Consider the following 20510-nt stretch of genomic DNA (forward strand, 5'->3'; position numbering starts at 1 on the left):
ATTATCTGTCCAGTCTTTTTATGTGTGAAAGTTTGCTTTGTGACTCTCCTCATCTGCAGTGTAATACTACATATGGCCTAAGGAAATACGTGGCAGAATTTAGTATCTTCATATTATTTTTGGGTGTAGTTGACTGGCTTATGCTGCATCAAAGACCATATTTTACTGTGAAAAGCAAAAGCCTGTCTTTCCCAACTCCAGTTTATGACTTCTTCACTGTGAAGGCACCAGCAATTATGCAGCCACATGGCCAGCTGAATTAGGTAGCTGATATAGTTGAAAAGTATGAGGGGAAAAATAGTCCCAAACTTCACTACCCTCTCAGTGTCGGCCCGAATTTAGTTCAGTTTAAACTAACAGTGAAATTGCATCCTTCATGTAGAAGGTGGCTTTGGTACACCTTTGATAAAAATCCTTTAAATGTTAATTGTGGTGCAAACAGAAAAGGGACTGTAGAAATATCAGCCTGTGTGAGATGTGACTGACTGTCCTGTGCAGTGGTACAGAAGGAAACTTTCTCGCAGGAATGGCTCACTAGCAGTACTTCATGGTAACATTTATCGTTTTCATTCTGACATGACTCCCTACAGAATAAAAATCTCGACATTGATGAATATCTTGAAAGGTTGCCAGTAATTCTTTAAAACTTTGCACAGTACAAGAAATTGTACCTAAAAATGTAACCAAAATATATATTAGAAGGAAAGAAATGGGGAAAGAAACAGTTTAGAATTTCCCATTTTATTTTGGATAGTTGTTTTCTGCCCAGTTCATGGATGCCGTCATGTACGTGTTAGATTATTATGTGACTTATTGATCTTTACATAGTCTCTTTGGACTTACTGAAAGGTAACATTATTCAACCAATCTAAAATATTACACCAGACTCTCACAGTAGCACAGTCTGTTTTCCATAGTATGGCTACGTCTAACTTCGCTTCTTAAAGCTGATTGTTTTGAAAAGCAGTTTCATACTTGGAGGATATTTTTTGAAGTTACACCATTGGTATTGATCCACAGAGTTCTTCCTTTGCATTTCCAGCTGCTCTATAATAAATTCCATCTGTGATTTATCTATATTAGTATTGATTTTTTAGCTATGCTACCTTATGTCTGTCCTCTGCCTTACTGACCCTAAGGTCAACTAAAGTGGTGGGCATGCAGCCAATTTCAGATGGCATTTGGTTAGTTTACTCCCTTTTAAAGTAGTTTAGGAAACGTAACTCAAATATTTCTGTTATTTGACAAGCCTGTTTAACTTTTCCAGTTGTACCCCCTTCACTCTGAATTTCCTCCTCCTTAATATTTTCCAATTCTAGAGAAACACATTAAAAATGTACCTTACCTTTAGCTATTATCATTGTACTTTTCTTTCTAAATTTCTAGTTTTGTTTGTCTGGCTATGGTTGGGTTGTTAGATTTGGGTTTTTTTTCCCCTAATCCTGTACATATTTTTGCTTTGTACTACTGTATATTTGTCTTTTAAGACATAGTTATATAACCCTGGCACATAGCCTAAACTCATAATTGCTTTAAAGGGAATTAGAGTGTGCAAGGAATGCAAGATCAGGAGTTTGGAGAATGGTCTGGTGGAGTTGCCTTTTTTTCCCTGTACAATGAGTATTTATCTTAAACAACTTTCATGACTGTTGGAAACTTACTTCACTTCGTCTCAGCTAATATGTGTTCCATTAGCATTTCTTGGCCTGAAGCCAGCTGATTCCTTCAGGCTTTGTTGAAGTGTAGATTTATTTTTTTTTTCCTTTGGTTTGGTTTGACTGGGGGGGTTGGGAGGACTTTTTTTGGTTTGTTCTGTTGTGGGTTTTTTTCTTTTACCAGTTCTCTCTCTGAAGTGATTCAGCTTTGATTTAGTGGCTATTCTGATGCTGGCTTTAAGTGGCTTTTAGTCTCCTGGAGCAGTGACTAGAATTGGAGCTCCTTGGTTCAAAAGTCCAGACTTTTATGTTGTTTTGCAGAATGTATGGGATCCTGTCCAGGCAATATCTGATTAAAGTAGGATAAGAAAGTACATTTAGTGATCAGGCTTATTGTATTCCTTGAGAATTACATCCCACGCCGTGCATCAAACCATACCATCACTATTACCATTCTGCTGGCAGTATTACTTAGGGTGCATTTTTCTCACCACTTACTGGGAGATTTAAAAAAAACACTGTATTACCTTTTAGATACACATGGGACTGTTCCCTCACTTCACTGTGTGTTGTGTTCTTTAGAATGTGTATTTAAGTAAAGGAAGCTATACAGGACTTCTTAGAAGAAAGAGCCAGGAAATAGCGATGTAAATAAATCAGGCAAACAGGCAAAGTTTTTTGAAGGTCCTAATGAAACATGGGCTAGTGCAATTACCTAGCTGACTGTATCCAGAAAAGAATTGTATATTTTTCTCTAGGGTGGTCTGAGGGGGACAAAAGATCCTTAAAGCATGAGAATATTCAATGAAAAGAAAGTAACTTATGATAGCAGTGAGACACTGAGTGCCTTGTGTACTAGTGGAACAGGCCAGCCAGTGGTAAGGGGAGGTGGTTCAGCAAATAGTTCAGAGGTCAGTAGCTGCACTAGACCTTCATCTTTTATTCGTTGCAAAGGTAAGATTCATTTTGGTGTGGTTTGTTTTCTGTTTCTAGGGTAGTTTAAATATGTTTTTTGCTTTTATGTACAATACTCCCTAAGTACTGTGACATGAATCACACTTTGTTTCGAAGAAGCAAATGTATATTGTGACAAACTCCAGATTAGTCCCAGGTGACACTTGTTGTAATAGGAGCAGCAGAGTGAGAATAATCAAATTGGAGAAGTTCCCTTTCCAATTTTACTGCCTCTCTAAGAATTAAGGCCTGAGTTGTTCCTTCCTTTGGGATATGCCTTATGGGATCCTGAGGAAAAACATTGGTAAAGTAGTCAGGTGGCCTTGGTTGAGACACCTCTTGGTAGAAATATGTTCATGTTTGTGCATAATTCCAGTTGCCCCATTTTTAGGGATGCTGAACTGCTGCTTAAAACTGGTTCTGCAAAAATTAATTGGGGAAATTCAGCCTTGTGTCATCAAACTTTTAAGCTGTTACATCTGGATTGCTGGTCAGTTACTTTACAGTAGCATTCCCCATTAATAAAGATTACACATACTCAGTGAAGATCTGAAATACGTTTTTTGCATTATAAATAAAATATTTAATAAATGTAGAAAAAAATATTATTATACCTCTCTGTATACCATAGTTTAATACTACAACATTTTTCCAGTAAAAACAAATTTCCCACATTCTTTGCATGACTGACACCATTTTTGTTATCTTTAGTACTTTCTCAGGTCACTTTTCCTTCTGATTCTGTAATTCTTATGCATTCATCTCCTCACACATAGATTAGAGTCTTAATGTAGCATTGTTGCTGCTTGAAATCTAGAAGCCTCTTGGGACAAACCTGAATATTGAGTCTTTGTCCCTAGAGTGCCATGAACAATCCCCAGGATTTAAACACCATCTTTTTCATATTCTTATTCACAGCAGCAGTTTCATGTGGTTCTTGGATGAGCAAGGGCTGCTGAAGTAAAATCTGCTACCACCATAATTTTCTTTGAATTTTCTGGCATCCTCATCTCTTTTAGGGGTATCAGAAAGCTGGCACAGCAACCACACATCAGCTGAGAGCTCTTCTCCTGTGATGCTGGATGAGTGCTTGGGGTCTGACATGAAGAGATCAAGCCATCCTTCAAAGTATTTGCCCAGCTACCTATAAATGAATATGGCTAAATCTTTTTCCATGACCACTCTCTTTTTCCTCCCAGTGTTACTTATGTAAAGGAATTCTGCAGAGGGTGGTTATTTTACAAACACTGGATGATTGAGCAAGGGATTTTGGTTATTTTATTTTTAATACACAAAGTATTTGTAAAATATTTCTATAATAAATATTGAAATACTTGGATAATTTATAGGAATTGCAGTAAACCTACTGAGGGAGAGTAAATTTCATTACAGCTACAGACAACTGTTATTTAGAATGCCTTTTTATCTTGTAAGTCTGTAACATTCAGTGAGAGATATATAGTTAAGTTTGTTAGTTTGAACAGGTCATCATAATGAAAGTTTAGCTCTGTACAAGAAACTCTGATTGACTTTAGAGACACTGGTGTTTCCCTGGGCCCAGACACATTCAGATATTAAGTAGTCTTCTGAGTATACCTATCATGTTATAAAGTATTTTCTGTAAGTGCTGATTTTGGAATGTTAAACACCATCTTTTTCCAAAGTCTTCTAGCACGAGTATCCTACAGCAAAAATCTAAATACTAAATAATTTCATATAACACAGTGGAATATGTTAGAATTAGATACCCCTTCCTTTCCTCCTAAGAAGCTGAAGGAAGATTTTACAGAGTGGCAGAGTGTAAAGTTGTAAAAGGAGCATAGTAGTTCTTTCAGAACAGACTCTCCATAAACTGAACAGTCCCTGCAGCAAAATAAACAGTGTTCCATTATACAAGATACCTATAGGGAGTTCTCATTATGCCAAACCCAGAAAAAGATTTACTTTCGCATTTGGCAAAGAAGTAATCCAAGAATGTTTGGCAATGAATATATTGGGGAACAGCCTCATTCTTATTTCCTCTCCCTCCCCTTATAGAATTCCTAATATTTTGGGGTTGTTATTTTTTTGGGGTGGGGGCAGGTTCCAAAAAAGATTCTGCTAGTTCTGTAAGTACAAGTCAACAACAGTAGAACGTTGGAAGTCAGCATATGTTAGTATATATTAATCTTAAGGGCTGTGTTTTTAAACAAGGTGTTGTATTTCTCCAAATATAAACCATACGTGTTACATAGTATTATAGCAAAAGCCTTGCTGCAAGTATATTTTGGTTTTAGTTTAGTCAAAATAGTAGAATTTTCAAGGGAAATATACAGTTGTCAGTTATTCTTTATTGGCACCAACCATCCCTTGGGGAAAAAGGAGGACAGACTTGTTCTTGAAAGTCCAGTTTTGGTCAGTGAGTAAGTATCGGTTTATTAATAGGAACTGCATGTCTGCAATGCAGCCTTTTTCCAGCTGGGAACATACTATTGTTGTGACATGGAAAAACCATAGAATCATAGAATAGTTAGGGTTGGAAAGGACCTTAAGATCATCAAGTTCCAACCCCCCTGCCATGGGCAGGGACACCTCACACTAAACAGTCTCACCCAAGGCTTCATCCAACCTGGTCTTGAACACTGCCAGGGACGGAGCATTCACAACCTCCCTTGGGAACCTATTCCAGTGCCTCACCACCCTAACAGGAAAGAATTTCCTCCTTATATCCAATCTAAACTTCCCGTTTAAGTTTTAACCCATTATCCCTTGTCCTGTCACTACAGTCCCTAATGAAGAGTCCTTCCCCAGAATCCCTGTTGCCCCCCTTCAGATACTGAAAGGCTGCTATGAGGTCTCCACGCAGCCTTCTCTTCTCCCGGCTGAACAGCCCCAGCTTTCTCATCCTGTCTTCATACAGGAGGTGCTCCAGTCCCCTGATCATCCTCGTGGCCCTTCTCTATTTGCTGTGGTTTTGGGGGCTATTTCTGTTTGTTTGTTTGGTGGGCTCTTGGTGTTGGTGGGTTTTTTATCTTTTGATTATACTATATGTAATACATGGTGCTGAACTGCTTTTAAAATAATTCTTCTGGAGTAGCGCAGTTGTTGGGCTAGAAGATAGATTTACTTCAAGAAATTTAAAAGACTCTCCAGTTATCTTTGCTAGTTAGACAACATCTATACTGTTGATACCAGTAGAATTAGTAAATATGCAAATGATCAGTCACCAACATAGCTGGCGATCCCATGAGTTACACTTCCTACCTAAGAACGGGTGTCTGCTGCTATTGCACTTGCTCTCACAATGGATGCTTGTAGAAGTTCACAGAACTTTTGGTGTCTCCCAAATTGCTGCCTAGTGCAGTGCTGCTCTCTTGGCATATCCTCTCAAAGGAGCTTTTCCCTTTTTAAAAGTTCTAGTTAAGATACAGCATGCCTGACCATGAAACACTCCTCAACCAAATCTCATATTAGAGTCTTTCTCATGCTTCTGGAATACAAATGTGTGTTGTTTACTCATGTCAGAGAGGCCTTTCTCTTGGCCTAACTGAAACTGTAAAAGGGAAAGTATTAAAAGTTGTTAGCAGCTCTGTGTCATCAGTTAGCAGATGTTATCTGATACTCTAACCACATTCTGCTAGTTTGCTATAACTGTAAAGCGTAGTTACAAATTCAAGTAGGATCTTTTAATATTCAGGCTTACTGCAGTGTAAACATATTTGTCTTAGCAGTACTTTGTTTCTGGAAATGAAGTTCTATGGTGCCATACTCTTTTGCAGTTTATTTTCATCTCAGCTGAATACCTGATGTATTGTAAAACATTGTTTCTTACGGGTAAGAATGTTAGAAAGAGATATATGGTGCAGACTCTCTCAAAGGATTTCTGTGGAAGATAAGCATGTAAGACTGGGTGAAAATTGAAGTTAGAGCTAATTTGAACAAGTTTGTTCATCCATTTCTACCCATACATATCACCAAAAAGTTACGTAAAAATAAGTGTATAAACTCAAGTAGGACAAGGCAGTCCTACATAGACTCCTATGATTCCCTTTAACCTTTACTCTCTCATCTTCATACAGAATCTCCTCCAGCTGCCCTGTCAAATGCAGGTGAGATAAATCCCTTACCTTCCATTCTTGTGCCTTACTTCTGTGATTCAGAACAGGACTTCTAGGAAAGTCCAGCTAAGCCGGTAACAGTCCACAGTTCTAGAGCACACCTTCCTACGTGTATGATCCATGGATTTCTGACTAATGGAAAAAATCTGGCTGAAATGTTGGTGTCATATTGAGCATGTGCAAAGCTGGATTTTTGGTAGGAAAGGGTTGTTTTTTTTGTTTACTTTTAAATAAAAGAGCTCGTGATCTAGTCAAGTGTAGGCATACTTTAGTGCAGAGAAAAAAAGACTTATTTCTGGCACTAGTAAGATCCTCTGCCAAGTAAACTGATTCTCTACAGAAGCATGCAAATGCTAGACAGCCTTAAGATGTAAAAAGCACATTCCCCTTTTATTACTTTTGAGTTCAAAACTTTAATTTCAAAGGCACCTAAAATTTCCTTCTATAGAACTTAAAATTTTATTAGATGTTTGCCATGAATTATTTCAGCGTAAACAGAAATTTTGCAAGGCAGTAAGCAGCTGATTGCAATTTCTTCTACTAATATGCTGTGGACATCTTTACTAAAAGATGACACTATACTTTGAAGAGCATATTACTACTTACCAACAAGCTGTCTGAACACTTTCTCCTGGAACCATGAACAATGCTCTGGTGGGTTTCACACCAACACCTTTGGCATAGGTGAGGACTGTGCTGGTTTGTTGTCTCTTTGGTTGCCATCAAGAGAGGACGTACTAATGGAAGTTCTGGTTTGTAAACCAAGTACCATGCAATGGGGAAAGAGCTCTCTTAAAAAGCATTTTGATAGAGTGTACACTGTTGGAGTGGCTCATGACCCACTAGGTAAGGAGAAGCACCAGTCAACAGCTTTTCTGTGTATTTTAGAACAATTGCATTCCTTTTTCTAAGCCAAAACATAGCCATTATGATTATATAAATGTAAATCTTTCTTGGTAAGTCTGGTTCTCTTCCTTCATTTCCTGTAGCATGTTAGCTGCAGCTTATTTCAGACTGTTTTCTCTTAAGCTCCCAGAAAATGTAAACACAGCATAAAAATCTTGTCCACAAATCTTCACACTAAGTCATTCTGAACTCCCACTAGGAGCACGTTGCCCATAAGATCAGTTATTTCAATAGTAATTTGCAGTCTTCCCCCTCCCCTTTAAATGTGTTGTAATGTCTAGGAAGAGGAAACCTGGTTTCTAAAGGACAAAATTAAATCTGTAAAATGTTGTGCTTTGACAGCCCCAGACTTCACGATGCATGTCTTTTTGTTTTACATTATAGTGGGGTTTGGTTGCTCAAAAGTTCAGTTTTTCCCCTGAGCATCCAATAAACATGACTCCTACAAAAGAAGATCTGACTAGTAGAGTGCACCAAGAGAGCTAATACAAAAAATGATTTTGTACTGCTGGATTCATTTTGTTGCAGTGCTGCTTTATTCTGTTTAGCACTGTCTGATCTGTGAATCTTCAGTTTTGCCCAACAGCCTGAGATGAGTTAAAGTGTGGAATAATGCTGCCAAGTTTTCTGTTACAGTCAGCATCAACTTGTCATTTCTGTGTTTCATTCTGCTGCTTCTCACTGTACTCTGTTTATTTACTATTTACCACTTGCAGGTATGTGATACTAGTGCAGTTAACCATTTAACAAAGTTAGGCAGCATATATTTCTCTTGAAAACAAGACTGGAAAGCAGTCATCTACTTGCAGGGGACAGCGGTTTCTGCTGCCATTCTGTGTATTTACTCCATTTGGATGATAATATGTTGGCAAATGTTTTCCAGATCTAATACAACAATGGGGCATGTCAACTCTACATATGGAGAATAGTACTTCCTAATTCCCTTAATTTGTGCCCAGCTGTCTACAAGAGCACTGTCCTTGGCTGCTGCTGTAAATATACGTCAAATGTATGACTTTTTACCACTCATAACTGCATTGTATTTCAGAGTAACTTTCATCCACCTTTCCCCCAGGATATGTTTTAGTACTTCTGCGCTCAAAGTTCTGGCAACGCTATTTTGATATGAATGCACATGGTTTTCATTCATATACATATATTGTTAATGTTGCTCACATGGGTCTGTAATCAGAAAAACATGCATTAAGATTAAATGATAATTCAGTTCATATAATAAATTTACGTTGTTGTAATTAAAAAATGTTGTTGACCAAAGTCTTGGTATTAAGGAAATGGTTTTGGTTTCAGTAAAATGGAGCATTTCTTTTAGATTCCCACTTACATTTAGTTGACAGAAATCTGTGATACTTGCGAAAATATATATTTTTTTTTTTTTAGTGTAATAGTTACAGCATCATGAAAAGCATTTCTGCACAGTTAGTATGCTGGACTTGTTGCTTTGTCTAGTCTAGGTCATGCTTTGACAAGAAAGGTTGCAGCACATGATCCTTGCAGTCCCTTCCAACCTGGTATTCTAAGATTCTATTTTATGATACAATGGTGGATTAAATATTTAAACATAAGTTCAGGCATAATGTAGAGTTCTTTTTCTGTCAGCTGTCTGTTTTTCTTGTCATGGTGAAAATGCCGAGATAGAAATATCTTGTCTCTTATCCTTCTTGTGATTCCATGCAAACATATTTTAATGGTCAGCTAAACTGTGCAGGCTAATTTTAAACTGGGAAATAATCATTCTTTGCCTGTGTCTGTTTGGCTGCCTGTGGGTACCTATACACCTCACTGTGTGCATTGCCTGTCTTTCCATGAATGTTCTGGGATAAATTTGCAGCAAGCTGTACTCTCTTGGTTTCAACATGGACATCTGTTCAAGAGTATCTAAAATGCTTAGGAAAAGAAAAATGTATTAAGCCTACAGATTAATATTGGCCAAAACAATTTGTGATGATACTTTAAAATAGTCTATTTAGCTAATAAACTGAAGTCAGCAAATACAGCACTGATTTTTAAAGGGAGTTTTCAGGGAGTTTCAGGGGACTCTTTACTAATGAGGCCAGTACCTGAAAATTCAGTAGATAATATAGAAGTGATAGTATGATCTAGAATAAAGAATTAGAATAAAAAGAACATGAACATAATATGACATTTGGAGGGAAAAAAATAAATAGAGGTCACGCCTTGCGATTCTACTCAAACTACTTGAAAGAATCAACAAGAATCACTGGGTGACTGAAGTCTAATTCATACAGTGCACTGGATTTCTAAAGCAGTAGTTTGAGTCAGTGGGTTCATTGGGGGAGAAGGAAGGATTCAATTGTGCAAGCACAAATTGGCAGCTACCAAAGTGAGAAAAGGCATAGGGAACACACATGCTGTACCACAGAAGCATTGCTGCTGGGGTCGATGGTAACATTTTAACTATGTGGAGGAGTAACCTGTACTTTGAAACCTGTTTGACCAGGCCCAGAGAGGTCTGGAACTGTCATTGAAAGCTGAGCAGTAACTTACAGATGCCTGTGAGATCAGCTTTTCTGTGAGGACAGAGGCCTAGGCTTTTGTAGGTGTTTATGTAGTTTTTAGATAGCCTTTTTTAGAACATTGTGAGTTCCTCATTCAGCAGAGACATACTTCTATTTGCAGAAGGGAACTACGGTACAAGAGCAAAAGCACCTCAGAGGTTGGTGGATATGTCCTTCCACCCTGAACATTATCTGTTACAGCATCATCCTTTCCATTCAGAAGAACGGATGTCAGATGACAGGGCCTGGGCAGTAAATCGGTGCAGAACCAGCAGTGAGTTATTTGTCAGTAGCCTGAACACCTGCTGAAGGTGATGGAGTCAGTCTGAAATAAACCAGTACTGCTGCAGCCAATAGCAGTGGAGAGGCCCGAGCTCTCTGAGATACTCCATTACGGTTTAAGAGTTATATGCCCTTATGACTTTTGTTTAGTTTAGTCTTAAAGCATTTCTGTATTTTGGATTTTAATTTAGCATTTTCTTTGTCGGTTATGAATGTTCTAATTACATTCATCTTGAACCACATAACTTGAGAGATTTTTATGACCATAAATTCTATGTAGTTATTCTTTTATGCTTCTTATTTTACCATAAGTTGGTGGTTGTTGTTGTTTTTTTTTCCTGAGGTGAATTTTAGCATGGTATTTCATGTACATGATGTAAATACAATGTAGTCAATATATTTATTATTCTGCTATTCTTATCAAGCTGTTCCCTTAAGTTTTTCTCTTCTGAGAGTTTCTCACAAGTAAACAAACTTGTTCAGGCCTCTGTTGAGGGCAAGAATGTAATGTAAAAATACCAGAGGCGTTTTTCTGTTAAGCTGAAAATACAACTGGCTTAATGTGTCAGGCACAGCTGAAGGAGTGCTATAGGAAGGTGGTTCTCAAGGCACCTTTGTACTCTCCCTAATTATTTTTTTTCATGCACTTGTGCCCAGGAGCAGTCACTATTGCCCTATACATCAGTGACTTAATGCAGTGTTCTCTTTGTTCCAGTCTAGTACTTGTTTTCTGCTTCAACCAGAAATCAACAGGAGCTTGCAATGATGGAAGAACTTTCAGCATTACTTAAGGACTTCTTTTCACAACTTAATGCTAAAGAACCACGTTGAGAAATACAGGAATGTTTTCAGACTCCCAAGCAGAATTACAAAGTTAGACTTCTAGCTGCAACTTCTCCTTTAATTTGTTGCAAAACACTGTTTCTTGTCACACTGCCTTAGAAAGGGCTCTCACAAGATTTCTTTTACTAATTTTGAATCATTACTTTGTGAAGGGTATTCCTTTTAAGGAGTCACAGCTCAATAATTTCCTTAGCCAGAGATATCTCTGCATCTGAACTCCGTTTGTTTCAGTTGTCACTGTGGACCTAGTCTGTATATATTCCCCTGAACTGTTACCATTTACTCATTTGAATGTAAAGAAAGAAATTGCTTCCTGCAGGATCCTTGGTATTTATTTTAAAAATTGCTATCTGATAAATGCCTGTGAGATGCCACTTCAGAAAGACTAGACCTAAAAGATGTGAACAAAAACCTATAGTGACCAGCAGGTCTTATTCTTTTACTTAAGTATTCTTCCTTGGTTGCTGATGGTCTTACATATACCTGTACAGCTAGACTGCAAATTCTTTCTCATGAAGTACCTGATGTGCTACTAAAAGTAAGTATAGAGCAACGGTAATGCCAGCAGGGAGTGTTTTGCTAGCAGATTTACACTGGCTTCCAGCAGGTGAGCTGCTCTTTATAATGCTACTTGAAAGAGTTTAGGGATACTTTGGGAGTAGAACTAGTTTTGCTTGCTTTCTTTTTGTGGCACGACAGAATACGTGATTTTTAAAAAACAGGTAGCAGTGCTGGGGGATTCCTTTTTCTCTGCAGAAAGTGCCAGTTAAATCCCCGAAGGACACACCATAACCTGTTCTAAGGAACAGTGAAAAATAACACAAGAATCCATGAATTTTTACACTGGAACTTTGCAACTTCACGTTCCTTTGTCCTGTTGCCAGTGTTTTGTCCTGCACACACTGCAGCGGCAACTGAAAAAGCGGCGTTGCCCGGGAAATCCCCCCGGCTCTGCGAGGTGAGGCTGCTGAAGGAGGCGCAATGGACGAGCCAGAGGCAGGTTGGCTCCGGCTACCGGCCCAGCTCCGGAGGGTCCCCGCTGCCGCGCTCGGGGAAAGCCCGGTTAGCCGAGAGGGACCGTGAGAGGCCGGGCTCGGGTCTTGGGGCATGGGTCGCGGGGAAGGTGCTCCTTACATGGGCATGGCCGCGATGCGGCTGCTCGCCCCGGGCCCGGGCGGGGTGGCCCCGCGGCGCGGCGCGGGGGGGTCGGCCAGACAAAGAGCAGTCCCGGCGACCAAATAAGGAAGTTGGAGCTGTAGGATTTCAGAATAGGAGCAGGGGGAAGGCGGGAAGCAGCCTCTCTGCAGGAAGCTGTTTTCTGGGAGTGGTCAATACGGGGGATCGAGGCTCACGAACTTGTCGTTATCCTCCTCTAATCTTCTGCCAGCAAAGCCGAAGAGCTCAAGCTGTGTTTGTCGTATTTGCTCATGTTTCTGAAAGCTCTCTATAGATTTCTTTTTATAAAGGAGGGGTCTTTGGCAGCCCTGTTGGTTAGCAGCCTGAAGACAAATGAGCTCCCCTCTGCCGGGGGTGGAGAAGGGGGAGGAAGGGAAATCCCACTGCAGGTAATTTCAGGCATTATGAAAACACTTTAAGAATTTTTGTCCGCGGCAGTGTTCTAATGAAAACTTAGAAACTCATTTAGAGGGGGGGTACATACTCACCACTGAGACACTTGGGGTGTCTTTGCAGTCGAGAATAGTGGTAGGGAAAGAGAGAAATGAAAGACAATGAGTACTAAAAAACCATCCTGACAATTCTGATAGAAAAGTACTTCCCAACAAATAACCAGGTGGGAAAATATTCTGGGATATCAGAAATGCAAATAAGGTACTGTTTTAAACACAGGTATGGAATTCATACCCTGCCATCCTAATCCCCAGTGTTTTGGGACATCTTAATTTAATTATTTTTTTTTTACCTGCTTGTATAGGCTGAATGTAAAAGGTCTTGTTCCTGGTGGGAAAAAAAACAGGACACCATTTACCTTTTCGCTTCAGACTTACTTAGAGGAGGAAGAATCAACACAACAGACACACTGAATAGTTGAAAGAGCAGCTGTGATCTGTGCTGACTGTGTGAAAGCTAGATCAGAGAAAGCCAAAGAGCAGTAACGTTTAACATACTGGCAGGGTTTGCTCTAGTTTCAAAACATTAGTAGCAGAATGTCTCCTAAATTCACAGCCTTTAGAGCAAACAAGTACATGCACCATGAGCTTGACATCCTGATGAAAGGAAGTAAGCTATGCCTTGATCTTGAAATTATGACCAGATCAGCTCATAAACAGCTACTGAAAAAACATTTTAAACATTGTGGAGAAGCCTGACTCTGAAGAAACAGCTTATCTTTCCTGACAGGCCTTCCAGTTACAGCAGCTGTATGTTACCAAATGTAACTAATTGAAAGGTATAACACACTCGCTAGTACTGTATCAGTAGTATTAAAGAAGAGAATATAGTGTTAAGATTTGAGTTGGGAAATGGGAAGGACTTATGGGTGACATTCTAATTGCTGCAACCACCTGAGACTTCATAAAAGCCTCCTAACAGTTTAAGCCTCTGAAGTGCAGGTAGGCTTGTCACAGAGCCATGGTGTCGCTTGCAAATGTGATTCCAGTATCACAGCTGAAGAGTGTTGTGCCAATTTTACTATCAAGTAAAGAAGAAATCATAGATACAACACTAATGAAACCACAGAGGGTAAGCCTTGTGCAAGGTTATTTTACTCTAGATCCTGATATATTGGTTGAGACAGAAGAGTATTGCAAGTTATCAGTGTCATTTATTTCATTAATAAAAAATAGAGAATCTGAGAGAGCAGTAGTGTGAGGGAGGAAGAAAGTGCAAAGAAAAGTTGCAAGAGTTGGGAAACAAATACAGAGCAAAACCAGCTTGGGAGAGAAAAGAAATTGGACAGAAACTTACACAAAATAGTTCTCATTTGTGTGTTGGTGAAACTGGCAGCTTAACATGGCTCAAAATCTTTTTGAGTCTCATGAGTGAATTGTTTTCTAGATTATATTTTGGTATATTTAATGTAGGCATTTCCAGAGTTCGTATGCGTTGCCATACCAGTTGTTGTGCAGGCCAGGAAATTCTCATGGATTACTCATGGTCAAAACAGACTAAGAATGTGGGTACCAAAGTATCAAGGTGCTTTAAGGAAGCCACTGGAATACTTGAATTCTCTATGTGCTTGTTTAACTGCCACTGTTCCAGTTCTTTGTTAAAGTGCCTAATAGAGCTCGTGTTTTTTTTCCACGCTGTCACAGGGGTCACACAGTAAGTCTAATCAGTATGGGCTGGAGCACCTTCTGTCTGAGAAAGTTGTGCTTGTTTAACTGCCACTGTTCCAGTGCCTAAAGGGACCTACAAGAAAGGTGGAGAAGAACTTTTTACAAGGGCATGTAGTGACAGGACAAGAGGGTATGGCTTTATAGTGAAAGAGGATAGATTTAGATTGGACATTATGGACAAATTCTTCACTGTGAGAGTGGTGAGGCACTGTAATTCTGGGCACTCTGTTGCCCAGAGAAGCTGTGGATGCTTCATTCCTGCAAGTGTTCAAGGCCAGGCTGGACGGGGCTTCGAGCAACCTGGTCTAGTGGAAGGTGTCCCTGCCCGTCGCAGGGGGGTTTGACTAGCTGAGCTTAAATTTCCCTTATCAAGCCGAACCCTTCTATGATTCTGTGAATTTTGTACCCTGAAGGTGTTTGCCAGTTTAGTCCAAAAGGTGGATTAGTGTAATAACAAAGAAGACTTAAGCATGAGTCACTTCATCACCACTTGTGTATATATATTTATGTCCATTAAACTGGTAATTGCCTTCTTACAAAAATTGTCTCACGTATAGAAACTCCTAATTTTTGTTTTCCTTTATGTGTAATTAAAAGTTTGGGAAAAGATCCTCTTTTCATTTTATTTTTGTTAATTCATGTTTTAATAGATTGCAGACTGCAGTATGATTTGTCTTCAAATGTTGGCTCTAGAAATGGTTTCCTCTCTGTAAAACACATAACTTTGACAGTGTGTATTGGCAGAACTGAAAGTGATGGGAAATGTTTTCTTGAATAATCTTTCTTGTAATAAACATGTGATCCTTTATTTTCCAGAAGTGCTAAGAAAAGCAAAGGCTGGTTCTCCTAGTTCAGACGGGGGGAATTTCACCAACAGGAAATAATACCAAACAAAGCAATTTACAGTTATGACCTCAGTGTCTGCCAACACCAGTGAAGTTAGGTGGTACAGGATGTTTGGAATTCAAGAGACATTTGAAACAGTGCGAAGTGCTTTTGACTGGCAGATGTTTGGCACTTTCTATTTCAGAGGTGTAGTTAGTCCCCTTTGTTTTTAGGAGAACCTAGCTTTGCATTCTGGCCTTCTCACACATTCCAAGAAAATCAGTGTTCTGTTCCTGGGTTAGTTATCCCCATTCAAAGCTTTCCAATGTTGTCAAGTACACTATGGGAGGAGATGTAATTTTATGGAGGTTTTGGGGGATTTTTGGGGGTTGGTTGTTTTGGGTTTTTTTTTTGTGTTGTTTTTGGTTTTTTATAAAAAATCTGAACATCCACAATGGTTGGCGTGTTAAAGCTTATTTTGCATAGCTAGTGTAAATGGGATGCATTTCCTTTGTGTAAGAAAAACAGGGAGGTTGCGGAATTGCCTCCATAAATCACTGAATTAAGTGAGCTGCATATGAATCAGTTTGAAAGCTTGTAAACTCTTTCAGTTCTCTCTTGTAGTCCTTCAGTGCCTATGTTACTTCCATTTCTATCTGAGCCTCATGATGTTTGAACTGTAATATGATGCAAAGCTCCATTGTGGCTAGCTGAATACTGTTTGGGTTGATTTACAGGCATGCCTATATACTTCAATTAATTTCCAGTTTTTAAGAGAAAAAAAATCTCAGGTCATATGTCTCCCCCATGTAGAAAACACCATTTGAATCTCTATCACAACTTCTTCCTACACCTCAGAGTTTTTTAGGGTTTTGTTGGTAGTGTTGTTTCATTTCTTTTTGAAAACTATCCTGGTTTGATTTAAAGAACTGGAGAGATCTGGTCTTAACTGGCATAGTCAGAATCACACGCTCCAGCATAGTTTTTAATTTTAATTGTCTTTGTTATTCAGCAGCTAGGATGCTAAAATTTTGCGTATCATACTGAAGAAGAACTAAGTAAGCAAACAGAAGAAATAGAAGTGTCTATTCACTGAAGATACACTACAAGCAAAAAGGTTACAAATTACTCTGTAGTAGTTTAAGAACTTGATTGACTCTCTCAAGAAGTCCACTGAGTTGTTTTATCTCTATTTTCTCTCAGATTGCTGAGGATGTAATTACTTTATGTAAGGTTTTCTCTGCATTTTCAGCTTTCTGTTTTTTTCTGAAGTAATTTTTTTTTTTTAGTATTTATACTCTAATCAGTACTAATTTCATTTTGTTTACAGGGTGGTATAAAAAGTGAATCTTCATTTTGTGAAGATTCTCCAAGTTTGAATGGGTGCTAGCAAAAAAAAAACAGCTTGGGGCAGTTGGTGTTGGCCTGTTTTACTAATGGCATTTGCCATTACTGCCATTAGTTCACAGAAATTAATTGTTACTGCATTTTTCCAAAACCCGTTTATTATAATTATTTTCACATTTTAAATATTTTATTTAAATATTAGGACTTTACTGGAGTTTTAGGCTATTGTCTTTTTACATGTAAATTGGTTTCTCTCATTGTAGCTTGCCAGTCATGCTATACATACAGTTGGAAACTCCTTAAACTAGAAACAAATGTTCATGGAGCTGGAATGATAGGCAAAGTTGTTTACAAGAAGGAATCACAGATCAGATTAAGTTAAACATATGGTTTTGTTTCCTTTCTCTTTGGATCTTTATCTCACATTGTGCTTAATGTTTGGTTCCCAGTAAGCTGAGCTTCGTTTTCACTTTCCATGCCCAGTTATGCTTGTGGAGTCACAGTGAAGCAAATGTCTTGAACTGAGCTGATGTGCACAAGCTGTCTTTTTGCTTTTATCTTCCATCCCCATGAAGTGAACATGAGCATACACTCATAGACATAAAATTCTTCTCCCAAATTCTTGGAACATATGTGCAAAATATGTGCGATCTAAGAGCTGTGACAAAATTTCAGAGAACTCAGTTGCCTTTACTGCAATATTAACTCCATTAAAATCAAAGACAAAGGGGAAGGTGCAGTTAAGGCACATTTAAGTCTGGGTACTGTTTTTATGTAATGGCTTTTCCTACTGTGTATCAGTCTGTGTTCTGTGTGTTAGATTATCTGTAGCTGTTACTGGCTGAGCTGTGTTCTGCTCGTTACGTAGAATACTATCCTCAACCAGCATATTTACCTGAAATCATATAGAGACCTGATCAGTGATGAGTGATACTCTTTTTATCTTTGTACTATCTTAATAGTATGTGCATGAGCTACTGTGCTTCTTTCTCATAGTCATGTACCAGAATTGGAAACAGTGTCAGTACAGTGACACAGCCTTCTCACTGCCGGCATCCAGCATGTCACTCTTGTTCTAGTAATGGGGAGATGCTTTATTTCCCTTTCCCTTTTTCCTGGTTGGCAGCATTCCTCTTCCTGTTCTGGAGCCATCTGGTGATGTGGTATGAGTTCTGAGTCCTAAAGAAGGCTGGGTGGTGAAAACGGGCAAACGGGGTTGAGAAAGCATCTCAATGCCACCTTGTTCTGCATTGTCCACTGTAGAATGAAATTTCTCAGATACAGATCTTGCTCCTCTTGGGGCTTCATGGCACTTGGAGGAAAACAGTTATGAGGATGTTCTTCTGCAAACTCAACAGATTCCAGGCATCCATAACTGGACTGTAATACACACTGATTGGAAAGTGGATGTAAAAGAAGAAAGAGGAGCACCACTACTTTCAGCTGCCCTGAACTCTCTTCACCGTTGCCCAGGATGTTCAAGAGTAGTGAGAATAGAGGTTTTAGAGATACATCTTTTGAGATTGTCCATCCTGTTTTAAGCGGATGTTTCAGTAGATGTTACCAACGATTAGTTGTGTTCTATGATTACTCATAAAACTGATGTTGGCATATAATCTGTAAGAAAGCACTTGATCCAGCCCACATGGGTTCTAGGAGGGAGGGCACAAACTGACAACAGAAATATGTTCTTTAGTCTTCATCTCCTTATGGAAAAAAAAAAAAGACGTATTTACCTCCAAATGATGCCCTTAGTGGAATATGCAGTAATAATTAATGTATTTACAGTAAGTGTTTGACATTCAGGATGGTTTTGCATAATAATACTGCAAAACTGCATGATTTTGGTAACTGGTAATGTACAGTAAATGTTGTCTGAGCTCTGGTGCTGTTCTTTGGCAGGTGAAGGAGATACAGGAGATTGTTTTAAGGCAGATGGCTGATGTACCGTAGCACAATAGTGTGCTTTGGTTTTCCTGAAAGAAAAAAAAAAAGTTCTAAATACATTTTAACCTGAAAACGTGTGGACTTGGTAGTTATAAGTAGTGGCATAAATGTTATTTTAAAAGAGCAGAAAAGTGTTAACAATGCTTAGAAGTATAACTTGAGACATCCCTTCCACAGGTGCGCACTGAAACACATATCCACCCCCCGCTGTGTCCTGCAGACAAAAGCGGTGTTGGAAGTCTGGACACTTCCTATACAAAAGCCAGCGTGAGCTCCCATGGCAAGGCTTGGGGCAGCAGTAGGGCAACGGGACGGGCCTGGGCTGCTTCCTTCTGCCGCTCCCCGGCAGCTTAGCGCCCGCCCCTGCTTTAGCAGCGGTTTCTCAGACTTTTCTGCTGGCGCTGGGTGTCGAGTTCCTGGAGGAAAGACAGCAAGCTTCCACCGGGAACCCGAGCCTTTTTTGGCAAAAAGTGTGTTCAAAAGCCCCGGTGTGTGCAGCTCCGAGGCAAGACGGACTAAGACTTTGAACTGCGGCAACAGGGAAAGACGATCCCGACGGCGATTCGCTGCGGGAGGCGCACATTTCTCCGACGCTCCCAGCAGCCCGGTACCGCCTCTCGCATGGCCCGGGCAGCCGGGGTGGCCCGGGACTCTTAACGTGAAGCTGCCGGAGTGGGACGGGACGCGGCGGCGGAGGCTCGGTGCCGGGCCTGCGCCGCGTGCCCGCCCGCCCGTATATAGCGCCCGGTACCTGCCGCCCGCCGGTCCCGCCGCACAGCTCCCCTGTCCCCCGGGAACCTGCGCTCGGGTATGTGATAGCTGCCCGCCTCAGCGCTGCCGAGGTAAGATGGCAGGGTGCTTCCCTGAGCTCCTACGTGACGCCTGGTCTTCGGATGAGGCGAACGCACGGCTGCAGCGGTGATCGGGGCGAGTGAAACCCTGCTGGAAGCGGGTCGGGGTGGCCGCGGTTCTTTCGGGTATTCCTTTCTTTGCGCGACTCTTTCTTACCCTGTTAGTTTGCACATCATCTGTAGCTGCATTCGAGTTTGGCCGATGCACTTTCTTTGCCGACCACTCGGTCTTCCCAGCGGCAGAAAGGATGCTTCGGCGGCGGTGTAGAGCTCTGTAGCTCAAGACATACTAAATCAGTTGTTAGTTTGCGAGTGACTATGACAGAGCTGTAAAAGATGAGTGCTTTCGCAGCCTCCTTTGTAGGAGACTTCTTTAGGAACCCTCTGATACTCCTGGGTGAGGAGAGACTTGGTAATGGGCAGGAGATGTGATGGTTTAGAAAACTTGCTATGGCTTCTTAGCAAATTAACCCAAACTCAAACCAGATATTGGGGTTGGGTTTTTTTTTTTGTTCAGTGGAATTCATTAGTCTGCAAGGAAGACATATTTGGTGGCCCAGCAATGATGTGCTCTTGTAGCTAACTAATTTGGTCGAATGTTTATCACCGAGTATTAAAAGGAATTTGGTGTTACTTAGTAACTTTGTAACTTATAACAGTAACAGCTTTGGAGTTTCTTTTTTTTTCTTCTTTTCCAAGTCTGTAGCAGACATTTGTTTAAATTTTAGTAGTGAAGACAAAAAAGAAAAAAAAAGTGAATTTTCCTGGCAGCAGGCACATAATTAGAAAGAAGGCTGGGAAAAGTAAGACTGGCCTTCCTTATAATGATGTGTTTACAGAAACTTGGAAAGCAGAGATATGCACTGGCTATCAAAGAGAAACCAATGTCTGCTGTTGGAACATTTGGGTCAGCTTTATATTAAGGAATATGGCACTGCAGAGCATACATCTAAAAATGGGAGCGGACACA

The 20510-nt window shown here is 39.9% G+C and overlaps 1 protein-coding gene and 1 long non-coding RNA gene across 9 annotated transcripts in view; one reads left to right on the forward strand and one right to left on the reverse strand.

Annotated features, from left to right (window-relative positions):
* PALLD (palladin, cytoskeletal associated protein) overlaps positions 1–20510 on the forward strand; it is a 194993-nt gene that overhangs the window by 107578 nt on the left and 66905 nt on the right. Inside the window, exon 1 of one of the 8 annotated variants that reach the window (XM_062620051.1) lies at positions 19132–19531. The exons of 4 other annotated variants lie outside the window; for them this stretch is intronic. The gene's annotated coding sequence lies outside the window, so the exon portion shown is untranslated. 3 more of the 8 variants (XM_062620299.1, XM_062620212.1, XM_062620132.1) reach the window with 3 other exon arrangements.
* LOC134166500 (uncharacterized) lies at positions 3307–3987 on the reverse strand. Its single transcript, XR_009965905.1, has 2 exons — positions 3380–3987; positions 3307–3341 (listed from the first exon to the last, which is right to left on the reverse strand). It is a non-coding gene; the product is annotated as an uncharacterized LOC134166500 (long non-coding RNA).

Source organism: Pezoporus occidentalis, unplaced genomic scaffold, assembly GCF_034315485.1.
Source record: "Pezoporus occidentalis ecotype Australia unplaced genomic scaffold, CSIRO_AGI_Poc_V1 ctg1, whole genome shotgun sequence".
NCBI lineage: Eukaryota > Metazoa > Chordata > Aves > Psittaciformes > Psittacidae > Pezoporus > Pezoporus occidentalis.